The sequence below is a fragment of the Polypterus senegalus genome, chromosome 9 (genome assembly GCF_016835505.1).
Source record: "Polypterus senegalus isolate Bchr_013 chromosome 9, ASM1683550v1, whole genome shotgun sequence".
Lineage (NCBI taxonomy): Eukaryota > Metazoa > Chordata > Cladistia > Polypteriformes > Polypteridae > Polypterus > Polypterus senegalus.
The window spans coordinates 2,584,135-2,595,460 of record NC_053162.1 but is presented as its reverse complement, the minus strand read 5'-3'; the positions used below and the strand labels follow the sequence as shown (position 1 = coordinate 2,595,460).

The following is an 11,326-nucleotide window of genomic DNA, read 5'->3' as shown; positions in this document are numbered from 1 at the left end:
ACAGCTGGGTATTAACAACGGTCACTGTTTAAATTTTAGCCGATCTCAGATCGCAACATAATTATTACTCCGGCTCTGATTAGAGGCGTAAAATACGGTTTGTTTTGAAAATTTGCTTGCCGGAAAAAATCAAATGAGGTGCACCGAAGAGCTGAGTTCACGTCTCGCAGCCCCGTTTAAACAGGAAGATCTTCATTACATCAGCCGAAGTGGTCTATTTAGAGCACAAATCAGTGCCATGATAACAAAATCATTTCAAGGACTTAAAAAACAAAGAATTCTTTGCAAATAAAGTATGGATTTCACAAACGTAGAATTTGTAGCCTGATTCGATCGGGCTCCCAGTCGCTAGTGAATCAATATAATTAATGAGTTTCACAATTTGAATTGCATTACTGAAATAAATGAAAAATCAATTATATTCCAATTTATTGAGATGCACTTGTATTGGTGCCCTGTAGTTCATAAGAACGCAAGATATCTGACAAATGAGATTAGACCGTTCAGTGCATCAAGCCTGTTTGATTCGCTATGTGATGGACACCAGGGCATCGGCTGGCCCGAAACCCCATCACGAACACACACAGAGTCCCGGGTTCAAATAACGGATGGCTTATTCATCCAAATGACACAATATCTCTACAAGTTAACAAAAGCACAGGGTTCTTTCTCCACAATTCGTCTCACCACCGCACTGTCATCCTCCTCCAGTTGAGTGTTGCCCCACGTCCTCCCAGCTCCGACTTGGTAAGGGAGTGCAGTCCCTTTTATTAAGGACCCGGGAGTACTTATGGTGCCAGGGCCACCTGCCTGATGAAAGCACTTCCGGGTCACGTGAAAGTCCATTATAACAGGGAGCTTGTCTCCGTGCAGCACCCTCTTGCGTCACCTCCGCTGGACTACATCACCCAGCATGCCCTGCTTGCTTCCTATTGGGCACTGATATCCGAGGCTGCTGCCATATAGCATGCTGAGGAAGTAAAGAACCCCCAGTGAAATCTTCCCTTTTCGGTGGTTTGTCCATCCATCCCTTCTGGTCTTTCCTTCTGGGTCTGATTCCCTTCTCCTCCACGGCCCAGGATGCCTATCTGCCTGTTAGGAGCCTCCCACCCAGGTAAGGAACCATCCCCTCTTCTGGCCGGGATGCCCATCCAGCTCATGTGGCATCTACAGCTAGTAAGATTAAGGTTAGGCTTAGGGTTAGGGTTGTTAAGTGTTCTGCTTCAACTACATGTCTCGGTAGTATGTTCCAGAGTCCCCATTTCAAATGTAACCCCTCCCAGCTGAACGAGTCTCGTGTTTCAGAAGGTGACGCAATGTCACATATAATAGGACATTCTTTCAATTTTGGAAATCATAATTCACATAGTTCTTATAGTTTCATCCTGTTTAGACAATTAAACCAAGCTGACTATAAAGACTACCCCAAAATGTTTTTTCTGTTTATTACATTTTGTATTACAATGTGAGCTTACACTGGGAGTTATTATTACTGTTAGGTATTATTTGGCATATGCCTTTATCTAAGGTGACTTACAACATTTAAGAGATACAATTGGTTCCATTTCTTTTTCCCCAAATAGAAGCACAAACAGGTGACATGTCTTGCTCGTGGTCACACAGTGTGAATACTGTACTGGGATTTGAACCCACAACCTCAGAGGTCCCCAGCCTTAACTAATACGTCACAGTGCTTGAGAATTACTGAAATGGAGTTTTCTGTCCTTAATGAATGTAAAAAAAGTCAACAGCATTTCATGAAATTATTTATAAAAACATAACCCGGCTGACACTGGAAGTATTCAATCGACCATGGAGGACATATTATAATCCGTAATAATTCGGCGGAGAGGCGATTCGTACTTTTCTAATCAAAACAAGTCGCGTTTCGTTTATTTTTTTGACCCGTGGAGTTTTACAACAACTATGTTAAAATCATGGCTACTTTATTTTGCCTTTGCAGCACATATTTCTCATAAAATCGGTTAATTATAACCGCGTCTTTGAACCGCAGCGTACAGTTTAAGGCACGACGGCGGCCGTCGGCTTATTAAATCAGTTCAATTCAACCTCATAAACTCTTCTACAAATTACGACAGTTAGCAACATTAAAGAGTGTGGAGTGCGGCAGATGATCTGACAAACCGTCCTCCAAACATTTACAAAGTAAGGATTGAAATAATAAAGAAATATAATACGGTAAAAAAAACGAAATGCCTGAAAATGGTAGACATTATTTATTTTTTCTCCGTAAACCTTGAAGCAATCTGCTGACTGGGCCGAACGCAGAAAAAAAGGCAACGAGTCCGGACGCTCGGCATTGTGGGTCTTGTAGTTCTCAAGTCAGCGGCAGCTCCCTTTTACTCCACCAGACAGCGAACGTTTTGAGGACTACACTACCCAGGAAGCCATTTTGGGCGGCGCATGGGCAGGGAGCTCCCAGCGGCTCGCTCTATTATGTTGCTTTGCTGAAATAAGAGGAGAGCTGTAAGGACGGCTGCAAGCAAAACGCTGTTGGAACCGCAAAGGGGGAAAGTAATTGATTAAAATATTTTCTCATTATTGCTTAGCATGTATTTGTGATTATATTGCCGGTAGACCGGAGGAGCCGGTTGAGCTAATGAATGTGTGCGTTGTGTTACAGATGAAAAAGAAAAAAAAATCTCCAAAACGCTCACAAAGCTGCTTGTGTGCGCTGCAACAATGTAACAAAGCCTGCTTTAGCGGAGGCGGGGGCGCCGAGTGCGTTTCGGTTCGGCAAAATGCAACGTGTTTGTAAACAAACGAGACTGGATTTTGGATTTGTTTGCGCGCGGGAGTCGGTGCGTGTGTGTGTGCTTTTACGCGATGTTAATTTGCAAATTGGCGTAAACGTTTCCGAAAAGAAAGAAGGGGGATAGGCGGGGAGTGACGGGGAGGACACGACTAAATGCATTTTTTACACCAAATCTTCACCACTAGTCTGCCCGCCATCTTTTAAAGGAGAATGTGTGTAGAAAAAAAAAAGGAACCAGAGAGAGAGCGCGAACGCATCAAGCCAGCTGTGGTTACACCGCCACTACCAAGACGCGAAATTTACAAGCAATCGAACTAATAAAGGAAAGGGGGAAAAATGAGAACAATCGGAGTAGGGGGACGGGAGCAGGATTGCGCGTTCGAATTCTCCGACTCCCCGGGGGGTGGGGGTGGATGGGTTCAACGGTGCTCCCTCGAGTCCCGGTAGAGCGCCCGCTTTGCGCCTTTTCTTTTTTTTTTTTTTTCCCTTCCTTCTCCACCTTATAAGAAATCCGACGGGGCTGACGTGTGTGGAGCCCGCCGAGCCGCAGTAGGTGGACTCTGTTAGTCCGTCTGTCTATACGCGATCGGCGTCGCTCCCCTTGAACACACACACACACAGAGACACGAAGGACAAGTCTAATGCACAACTAACGAATCCCTCCGTGTTCTAGTCCGAAAATCGCAAACGTGAGAATGGCCGTGTCGATCGACACTTAAAGTGGTCTTCGCTGAACCGCTTTGGTGTTGCCTTTTATTTGCGCGTACAGTGTGGACTCGTTCAGAGAATAGTGTTTTTTTTTTTAATGAACCATGTCGTATTTTCTTGTGGTGACAAAGTGTACGGTTGGTTATTTAACAGATCGTTTTTTAGGAGAGCTTTGTTGCCTCCTCAGTTGATTGAACGCCTTCTTCCCAGATGATTTGGGACGGAAACCAGGCGAATCGCTGGTAGCGCAGGCACAGATCCGTCCAGCCTGTTCACCTGTCTGTGGACCTGGGAGGAGAACCAGAAAAGAACGTCAGCAGACAAAGACTGCACTTTAGGGGCCATCAGAACTCGACTTCATGACATTTGGGTTGAGGAGCTTTGTTTGGTCCGAGACGCCTTTAAGTTCTGTCTGTTCAGCAGTTTGTTGTTGTCAGTCAAGTTGTTAATTTGTGTTGCCTAATCCATATAGCCTCCTGCACACTGTCATTTAGAGTTGTGCTTCTGGCAGTCGGCAAGTGTTGCTTTCAGACAAATCTGCTTGCAAATCTCATTGTGTCCTAAATCACAAAAGCAAAAAGTGAGGCCTACCTGTACCTGCTGTTGTGGCTGCCTGCCTGCCTGCTTAAGGAGAGTGTAGAGTTGGAGCACAGGGACGCGTTCTCATAGACGTTAGGAAGTTTTTCTTCACATGGGGAACCATAGCCTCCTGGAATAAATGACCAAGTAATGTGGCAGAGAGTAGGACTTTAGGGATCTTCAGATATGTTATTCTGGACCATCTTAAGTGATTAAGATGAATGACCTTGTTGGGCTGAAGGGTCTGTTCTCCTTACAGTTTTTTCTAGCGTTCTGATTTGTGTTTAACAAAAAAAAAAACCATGGTGGGCCCCCATTTGTCAGAGTTCTTCATGGGTCAAAATTAAAATTCCTGCTTTCCCTAACTTCTTTTTTTTGTGTATGCGCTTATTGAATTGTGGAGTTGAAATGTTTTCTGTACATGCATGTTTCATACAGGCAGGCAGTGTAGTGGTCAAGGCTTTGGACTTCAAACCATAAGGCTGTGGGTTTAAATCCTGCTAATGACACTGTGCGACCCTGAACAAGTCACTTCACCTGCCTGTGCTGCAATTGGAAAAACTAAAGAAATGGAACCAGTTATATCTGAAATGTCTTTTTTTGTGTGTGTGTGTGCTGCTTGAATTGTGGAGTTCAAATGTTTTATGAACCTGTATGTTTCATACAGGCAGGCAGTGTGGTGTTGTGGTCAAGGCTTTGGACTTGAGTTCATTGAGCACATGGGGACACAGTTGGAAACTTGTTAAGGGTAAATTTCACCCAAACATTAGGAAGACTTTCTTCACACAAGAACCACAGACACCTGTAATAAGTGACCATGTAGTGTGGTGGACAATAGGACTTTCAAAACTTGTCTTGGCGTTAATTTAGAAGAATTAAGTGGATAGGACTGGTGGGCTTTTTCTTTTTTCACATTATACAATTTCTCGTATTAGGAATTTGTTAGTTTTGGCATACTGCTTGGGGTCAGAGTGCAGGGTCAGCCATTGTACAGTGAGCACCCCTGGAGCAATTGATGGTTAAGGGCCTTGCTCAGGGCAGTGACGGGGATTCGAACTGGCAACCTTTGGGATACCAGCGCAGATCCTTAACCTCAGAGCCACCATTCTGCCTCCTGGAATAAATGATTAAGTAATGTGGCCGAGAGTAGGACTTTAGGGATCTTCAAATATGTTGTTTTGAACAATCTGAGTAGGATGAATGACCTTGTTGGGCTGAAGGGCCTGCTCTCCTTACAATTTTTATAACGTCCTGATTTGTGTTTAATAAAAAAGAGTCCCTATTTGTCAGAGTTGTCATTCTTAATAGGTACATGGGTCAAAATTTAAATTCCCGTTGAATTGTGGAGTTGAAATGTTTTATGCACATGCATGTTTCATACAGGCAGGCAATGTGGTGTAGTGGCCAAGGCATCGGACTAAAGTCTGTGGGTTCAAATCCTGCTAATGACACTTTGTGACCCTGAGCAAGTCACTTCACCTGCCTGTGCAGCAATTGGAAAAGCTAAGGAAATGGAACCAGTTATATCTGAAATATTGCAATTCTCCTTGGATAAAGGTGTTAGTTAAATAAGAAGTAATAATATGTCTGACATTACCTTGGAGAAAATAAATCTCCAGAGTTTATGATGATGATTATTAGTAGTGGTATCACGCATAGTGAAATTCTTACTTGCATGTCTGACTGGCACGTATTACTGTTAAATCTTTATACGTGGTGACATTATTGATACACTTGTAGTCTACGGTGCCAGTGCTCACAGATTATTTAAACAGCTTCAATGGGCACTTGAGTGTGAAACATTAACTTTAGAGGTGGTCTATTAACTGGGGGTGAGGAGTGTCCTGCATTTTATTGTTATGTTTGCTTAAGCATTATAGTGTCGTTTTTTTTTTTTTTGTCCCTGAAGACTTTGAGGACATGTCTGTTCAGCTTTATTTCCAGTTTCTAATGCTTATTGAATTCTGTTCATTTCATTCTTATCTAGTGAGCATCACTTTTGATAGAGCATGCAGCCTATTTAAAAATGTTTAAATAAAAAGTGGCATATACCTAGAAATACTGCATGTTATCTATGCTTGTACATTTACATCCTTGTAGTCTTTTAAGTTTTTGGCATAGATTTCTTTTTAAGTAGTCACTGAAGTCATCCTGCAATGCTTCCAATATGAAAACACACACACACATCAAGATGTAAAACATATAGAGAAATTTTTCTTCACAGTTTAAGGATATTGCTTGGTTTTAATGTAAATAAGCATGGTTTCAAATCTTCTCAACTCAATTCAGGGTTGCAAGCATGGTATCAGGTCTAAAACAAGATGCACAAATGGCACACAACCCACACTCACTCACATAGTTACCCAAACATGTATGTGTTTTGGGGTGCACATATAGGAAGAAGGTACGAGTTAACCTGCAGACATAACAATGCATTTCAAAATTAGGATGCTGGGCTAAGCTCTGCGTCACCATGCACTTCATCACGGGATGAAAACGAAGCTCAGGTTTATAAAGATTTTGGGAGGGAAAAAAAATCCTGAGTTTTTTTTATTAGTAGCTAGTAGCTTTGTCACGTGCGCAGTGAGAGTCTTGATTGCATGTCTGACCAACATACAGTACTGTTAATCTTTGTACTTGTGACTTTGTTAATACTGTTGTGGCTTATGGTGTCTGTGCTCACTAATTATTTATACAACTGCAATGGACACGTTAGTGTAAATCATACTCTTTAGAAGTGGTTTATTAACTGAGAAAACCTAGTGTTCTGAATTTTATTAATATTTTCGCTTAAGCATAATAGTGTTATTTTGAAGACTTTGAGTCCATAGCTGTCTGTGAACGTCTAGATTTTATCTAAAGGAGGTATCAGCATGTTGACCAACTTTATTTGCAGTTTAAGCTCTCCAGTGCTCAGAGAATTCTGTTTATTTCATTTTCATCTGGTGGGTATCCCTTTGTTTGAATATGTTTCAAATAAAATGAGTTGTAGACCTAGAAATACTGCATATCATCTTCTAGGTTAGGTTATATAACCTTTATTAACTCCAAGGGGGAATTCAGATGCCTAAAGCAGTAGAAACATTAAAAAACAAGGATACAGTCTCGCAGGACCGATAATAAAGCCAATCAATCAATAAGTAAATAAATAAATACAGTAAATACAATTATGTGCTTGTAAGTTTAAGTTCTTGAATTCTTTCAGGTTTTTGGTGTGGTTTTATTTTTAAATAATCATTGAAGTCACTCTGTGGTGGGTCCAATATGAACTTATACATATGTAGAAAAATATATATAATGTAAAAAATATAAGATTCATGCATTGAGCTACATTTCCCTATTGGACAAATAAATTATCTGCCTACTGTATTTACTGTCTGTCTATAGAAAAATGAACTTTATTTCACAGTTTAAGTGTACTGTTTGATTTTAATGTATGAACCCACTCAAGGCTGCAGGGACAGCATGTGGTATCAAACCATAAGCAGACCTGGAGAAGGTGCCAGTCTACAACGTGGCATAATCTTCTTAACCCAATTCAGGGTTGTAAGCACAGCATCAGGTATAAAACAATATGCAGACCTGGTGAAGGTGCCAGTCCACAGCATGCCATACCCCTGGGCTCCCTCACACAATTAACCAAACATGCGTGTCTCTAGAGGTGCACAGATTGAAAGAAGGTGTGACCTGCACACACACACACACACACACACACACATGGAGTCTCAAAGTTAGGCAGCTGGATCTGCGAGGCTCTCTGTGTCACCCTGCTGTTTATCATTTAATGAAAACAGAGTGCAAGTGTGTGAAGATTTTATGTGTAAAACATACACTTCTGGGATCTGGTGTTAGGATTATTACAGTGAAATTCTGAACTTGCATGTTTGGCCAGTATGCCTCCACTCTCAGATCTGATCAAGAATGTAACAAAGTGCATAACCCTATGGTATTGGATGTTTAGATTAAATAAGCACAATTTATTAAAATTATCAGTTTAAAAATGAAGTGATTTTAGAAAGTGTTTTTAAAACCATTAACTCTTTATTAGTTGATCTCACAGTGCATTAAACAAATCCAAGATAATGATTAATCAGTTATAAGCTACATCACACATAGATCTGTTCAAGTTATATAAAAAAAATGTGCACATGCAGTGAAAATTAATTATATTAATGTATTCAGTTGATATTGGTTCAGCACAGATTATTTTTGTATAATTTACTGAGTGCAGTGTGACAAGTTCTCAGGTGAAATGCAATTGTAAATTTACAAATAATTAAATACCGAATTAGCTCACACAAAATCACATTTGCTTTAACACAAGTGAAAATACAGTAGTTTGAAACTGGAAATCAAGAATATCTGCACATGAATGAAGTTTTGAACTGAGGCCAATAAATTAAGAGCCTTGTGAGCTGTTAGGGCTGATTTTATGCCATGCAGTGTTGTGTTAATGAATGACTGTATAATGGTTAGCTGCTAATGAAAAATAATAAGCATCACTTTACTCTTGCCAGTCCATATAAAGATTTTCATGGACAGCGCCGAAGATGGCAGTAGAAGTATGTGTTTGCTTTCTGAAATAAAGACTTTAAGACCATCCTTTTTAAGGATTCTCCCTAGTATGCGTTTTTGCTTGTGTAGTGGTGCTTTAAGCTGAAGGAGGATAATTCATTAAAGAAGGCCAAAGAAATGTATCAAGTATCGAATCAAAGTGAACTTTATTGTCATCTCAACCATATACAAGTATACAGATAGATGAAATTGCAAAGCTCAGGGTCCACAGTATAACAACACGAAGTGCAAATAAAAATTAAATTAAAACATAAGACACAAGAATGTACATTAAAGTGTTTCTCTGGTTTATAGAATGTAGTGAGAAGTCAAGCAAAATTACACGTTTTATTCACTAATTAAGATTGCAATATGCAAGCTTTTCAGGCAGCTCATGACCTTTCTTCAAGTAGAGAATATAGTCTAGTGACTAAGATATGGGACTTTTAAACTCCAAGGACATCAGTTGGTCTCTGGTTCAGGGTCACATAACCCACGTCTGGTCTAGTCTTTAGACATCCATATAAACTGTTGTACTATACGTTTGTGTTTCTAAACTGCATGGGGATCTTGTTCACTTTAGAAAAGACACTATATAAAACAAAAGTTTTCAAATGGATTGAGGTAGGAGGAGGCATGGTGTCACAGTGGTGCCAGTCTTACCCTGTCACACAGTACATACAATTTGAATGTTGTCCACATGTCTGAGTGATTCACACTCTAGAAATAAAATGTCTGAATTAGGGTAAGGTGCCCTAATTCAGGGTGTTCATAAGAAATGAGGTGATTTACTTCATGAGGTAGAAGTACGTAATCAAAGAGAGAACCTGCATTAGATATTTGAAATAAAAAAAAAAATGCTTAAAGTCTAAATATTCCCAATTGTGTCATTTTACTAGAGGTCTATAGCGGGTTAGACCACTGGTAAAGGATTGAAAATAACATCATATCCGTAATCACTGACCTTGAAACAATATGCTGCATGCGTATGTTTGAAATCTGTCATATATACAGTAACCTTCTGGGAGTGACTCTTAGAGGGAGGGCTTAGACCAGGGGTGGTGAACCCCAGGCCTGGAGGGCCACAGTGGCTACAGGTTTTCATTCTAACTCTTCCTAATCAGTGACCAGTTTTCACTGCTAATTAACGTTTTCCCCATCACTTTAATGGCCCTTTTAGAAGAGTTCAGCCCTCTGAATGGATTCCTTTCTACATTAAATGACAGCCAAGCAGAAATGAGATGTGAAACGAGCTAACAGATGACCAGCTAAACTGGGGCTTCAAACTCCAACCAATTTCACTCCAGTCACTTTCTTAATGAGAAGCCAATTCTTGCTGTTAATTAAAGCCATTATTTAATTCCATGGCTTGTTGCTGCTCTCATTCTGCCACAGCACACATTTCCAAAACTCTTGTTTTTCTGTTCTTTCTAAGAGCACCAATGTCAAAATGTTTTGGTGACCTGAGAGATCAACCTTACCAAGACCATCACCTGTCTTTAATTTCAGATATTGTATAATGGGCACAGGGGAGATGGTTATGTGGTTGCTTGTTTTGTGTCTCATTATTGTTTGGCTGGTAATTAAAGAACAATAAACAACTATGGGACCTGAGTCAAGTTAATTAAAAGATGTAATCAGCAGCAAAAACTGGTCACTAATTAAGAAGATGGAAAGAATGAAAACCTGCAGTCACCGCGGCACTGTGGGCCTGGAGCTCGCCACGCCTGGCTTAGACCAAAGGTGAAGAATCAGATATTAAAAATATCATATTCATGATTAGTAATCTTCAAATAAAAGGCAATTTACCCTCCAGGATTAATAAAGTATATAAAAATAGGACTTTTTTTTTTTTAAAGACCAAAGTGATTTCAAAGGATTCATAAATACTTCTTAAGAAGACAATTCTTATACAAGTGAGTGTACCCTTCAGTGCACTGCCATTTCATTTAGGGTGAGTTCCTGTCTTGTGCCTGATGCCGCTAAGCAGTCATGTAGTATAGCAAGTGGATTTAATAAGTGGCTAAATACATTCACTTTCTCATACACTCTACTGTGGAAAATAGCATGTTTTGCAAAGCAATTCTGTGTCTCTTGGACTGCATAATAATTTTGTATTACTTGCGAAACAACTTAAGAAGTGATTTTATATTGATCATGGTTTAATTTGTGTGAACCAGTTGAACAGTGAACACCTTTGCATGTAGGTTGGGTTACGTGGCCATATATGTGTGAGAGTGTGAGGCAGGAAACAGCCCGGGATGGGGAGCCATCCCATTGCAGGGCCCACTGACAAACATACCAGCACTCACACTCTCACACATATGGCCACGTAACCCAACCTACATGTCCAAGGAATGTGGCAGTAAAGCCCATGAAGGAGACATGGGTAGAACATACAAATTTTACACACATATCTCCAGACAGAATTCCATCTCAGGATAATGGATCCGTGAGTCAAAATTGTTGACCATTTTGCAAAGGTGTTTTTACCATTTTAAAAAGATCTTGAATATCATCAAAACCTATGCAGTAATCACTGCAATTCTCCATTATAACTGCCCAGACCATGGAACATATGTTACATAGTTGTAGTGACTTACCCTGATGATTTTATTAAATTTTGAAAGTACAGATACATTGTAACTATGTAAGTACACTTGTTTTTGGATCAATGATAAATTGTTACATTGTAATTATATAAACTGT

The 11,326-nt window shown here is 40.1% G+C and overlaps 1 protein-coding gene across 6 annotated transcripts in view; it reads left to right on the top strand.

The window, feature by feature from the left end:
• Positions 1-2,441: 2,441 nt before the first annotated feature.
• The window catches only part of LOC120535069 (bromodomain-containing protein 3-like), a 121,899-nt gene continuing 113,014 nt past the window's right edge, over positions 2,442-11,326 (top strand). For all 6 annotated transcript variants that reach the window (XM_039762612.1, XM_039762609.1, XM_039762608.1 and 3 more), the window contains exon 1: positions 2,442-2,535. The gene's annotated coding sequence lies outside the window, so the exon portion shown is untranslated. The remainder of the gene's footprint in view (positions 2,536-11,326) is intronic.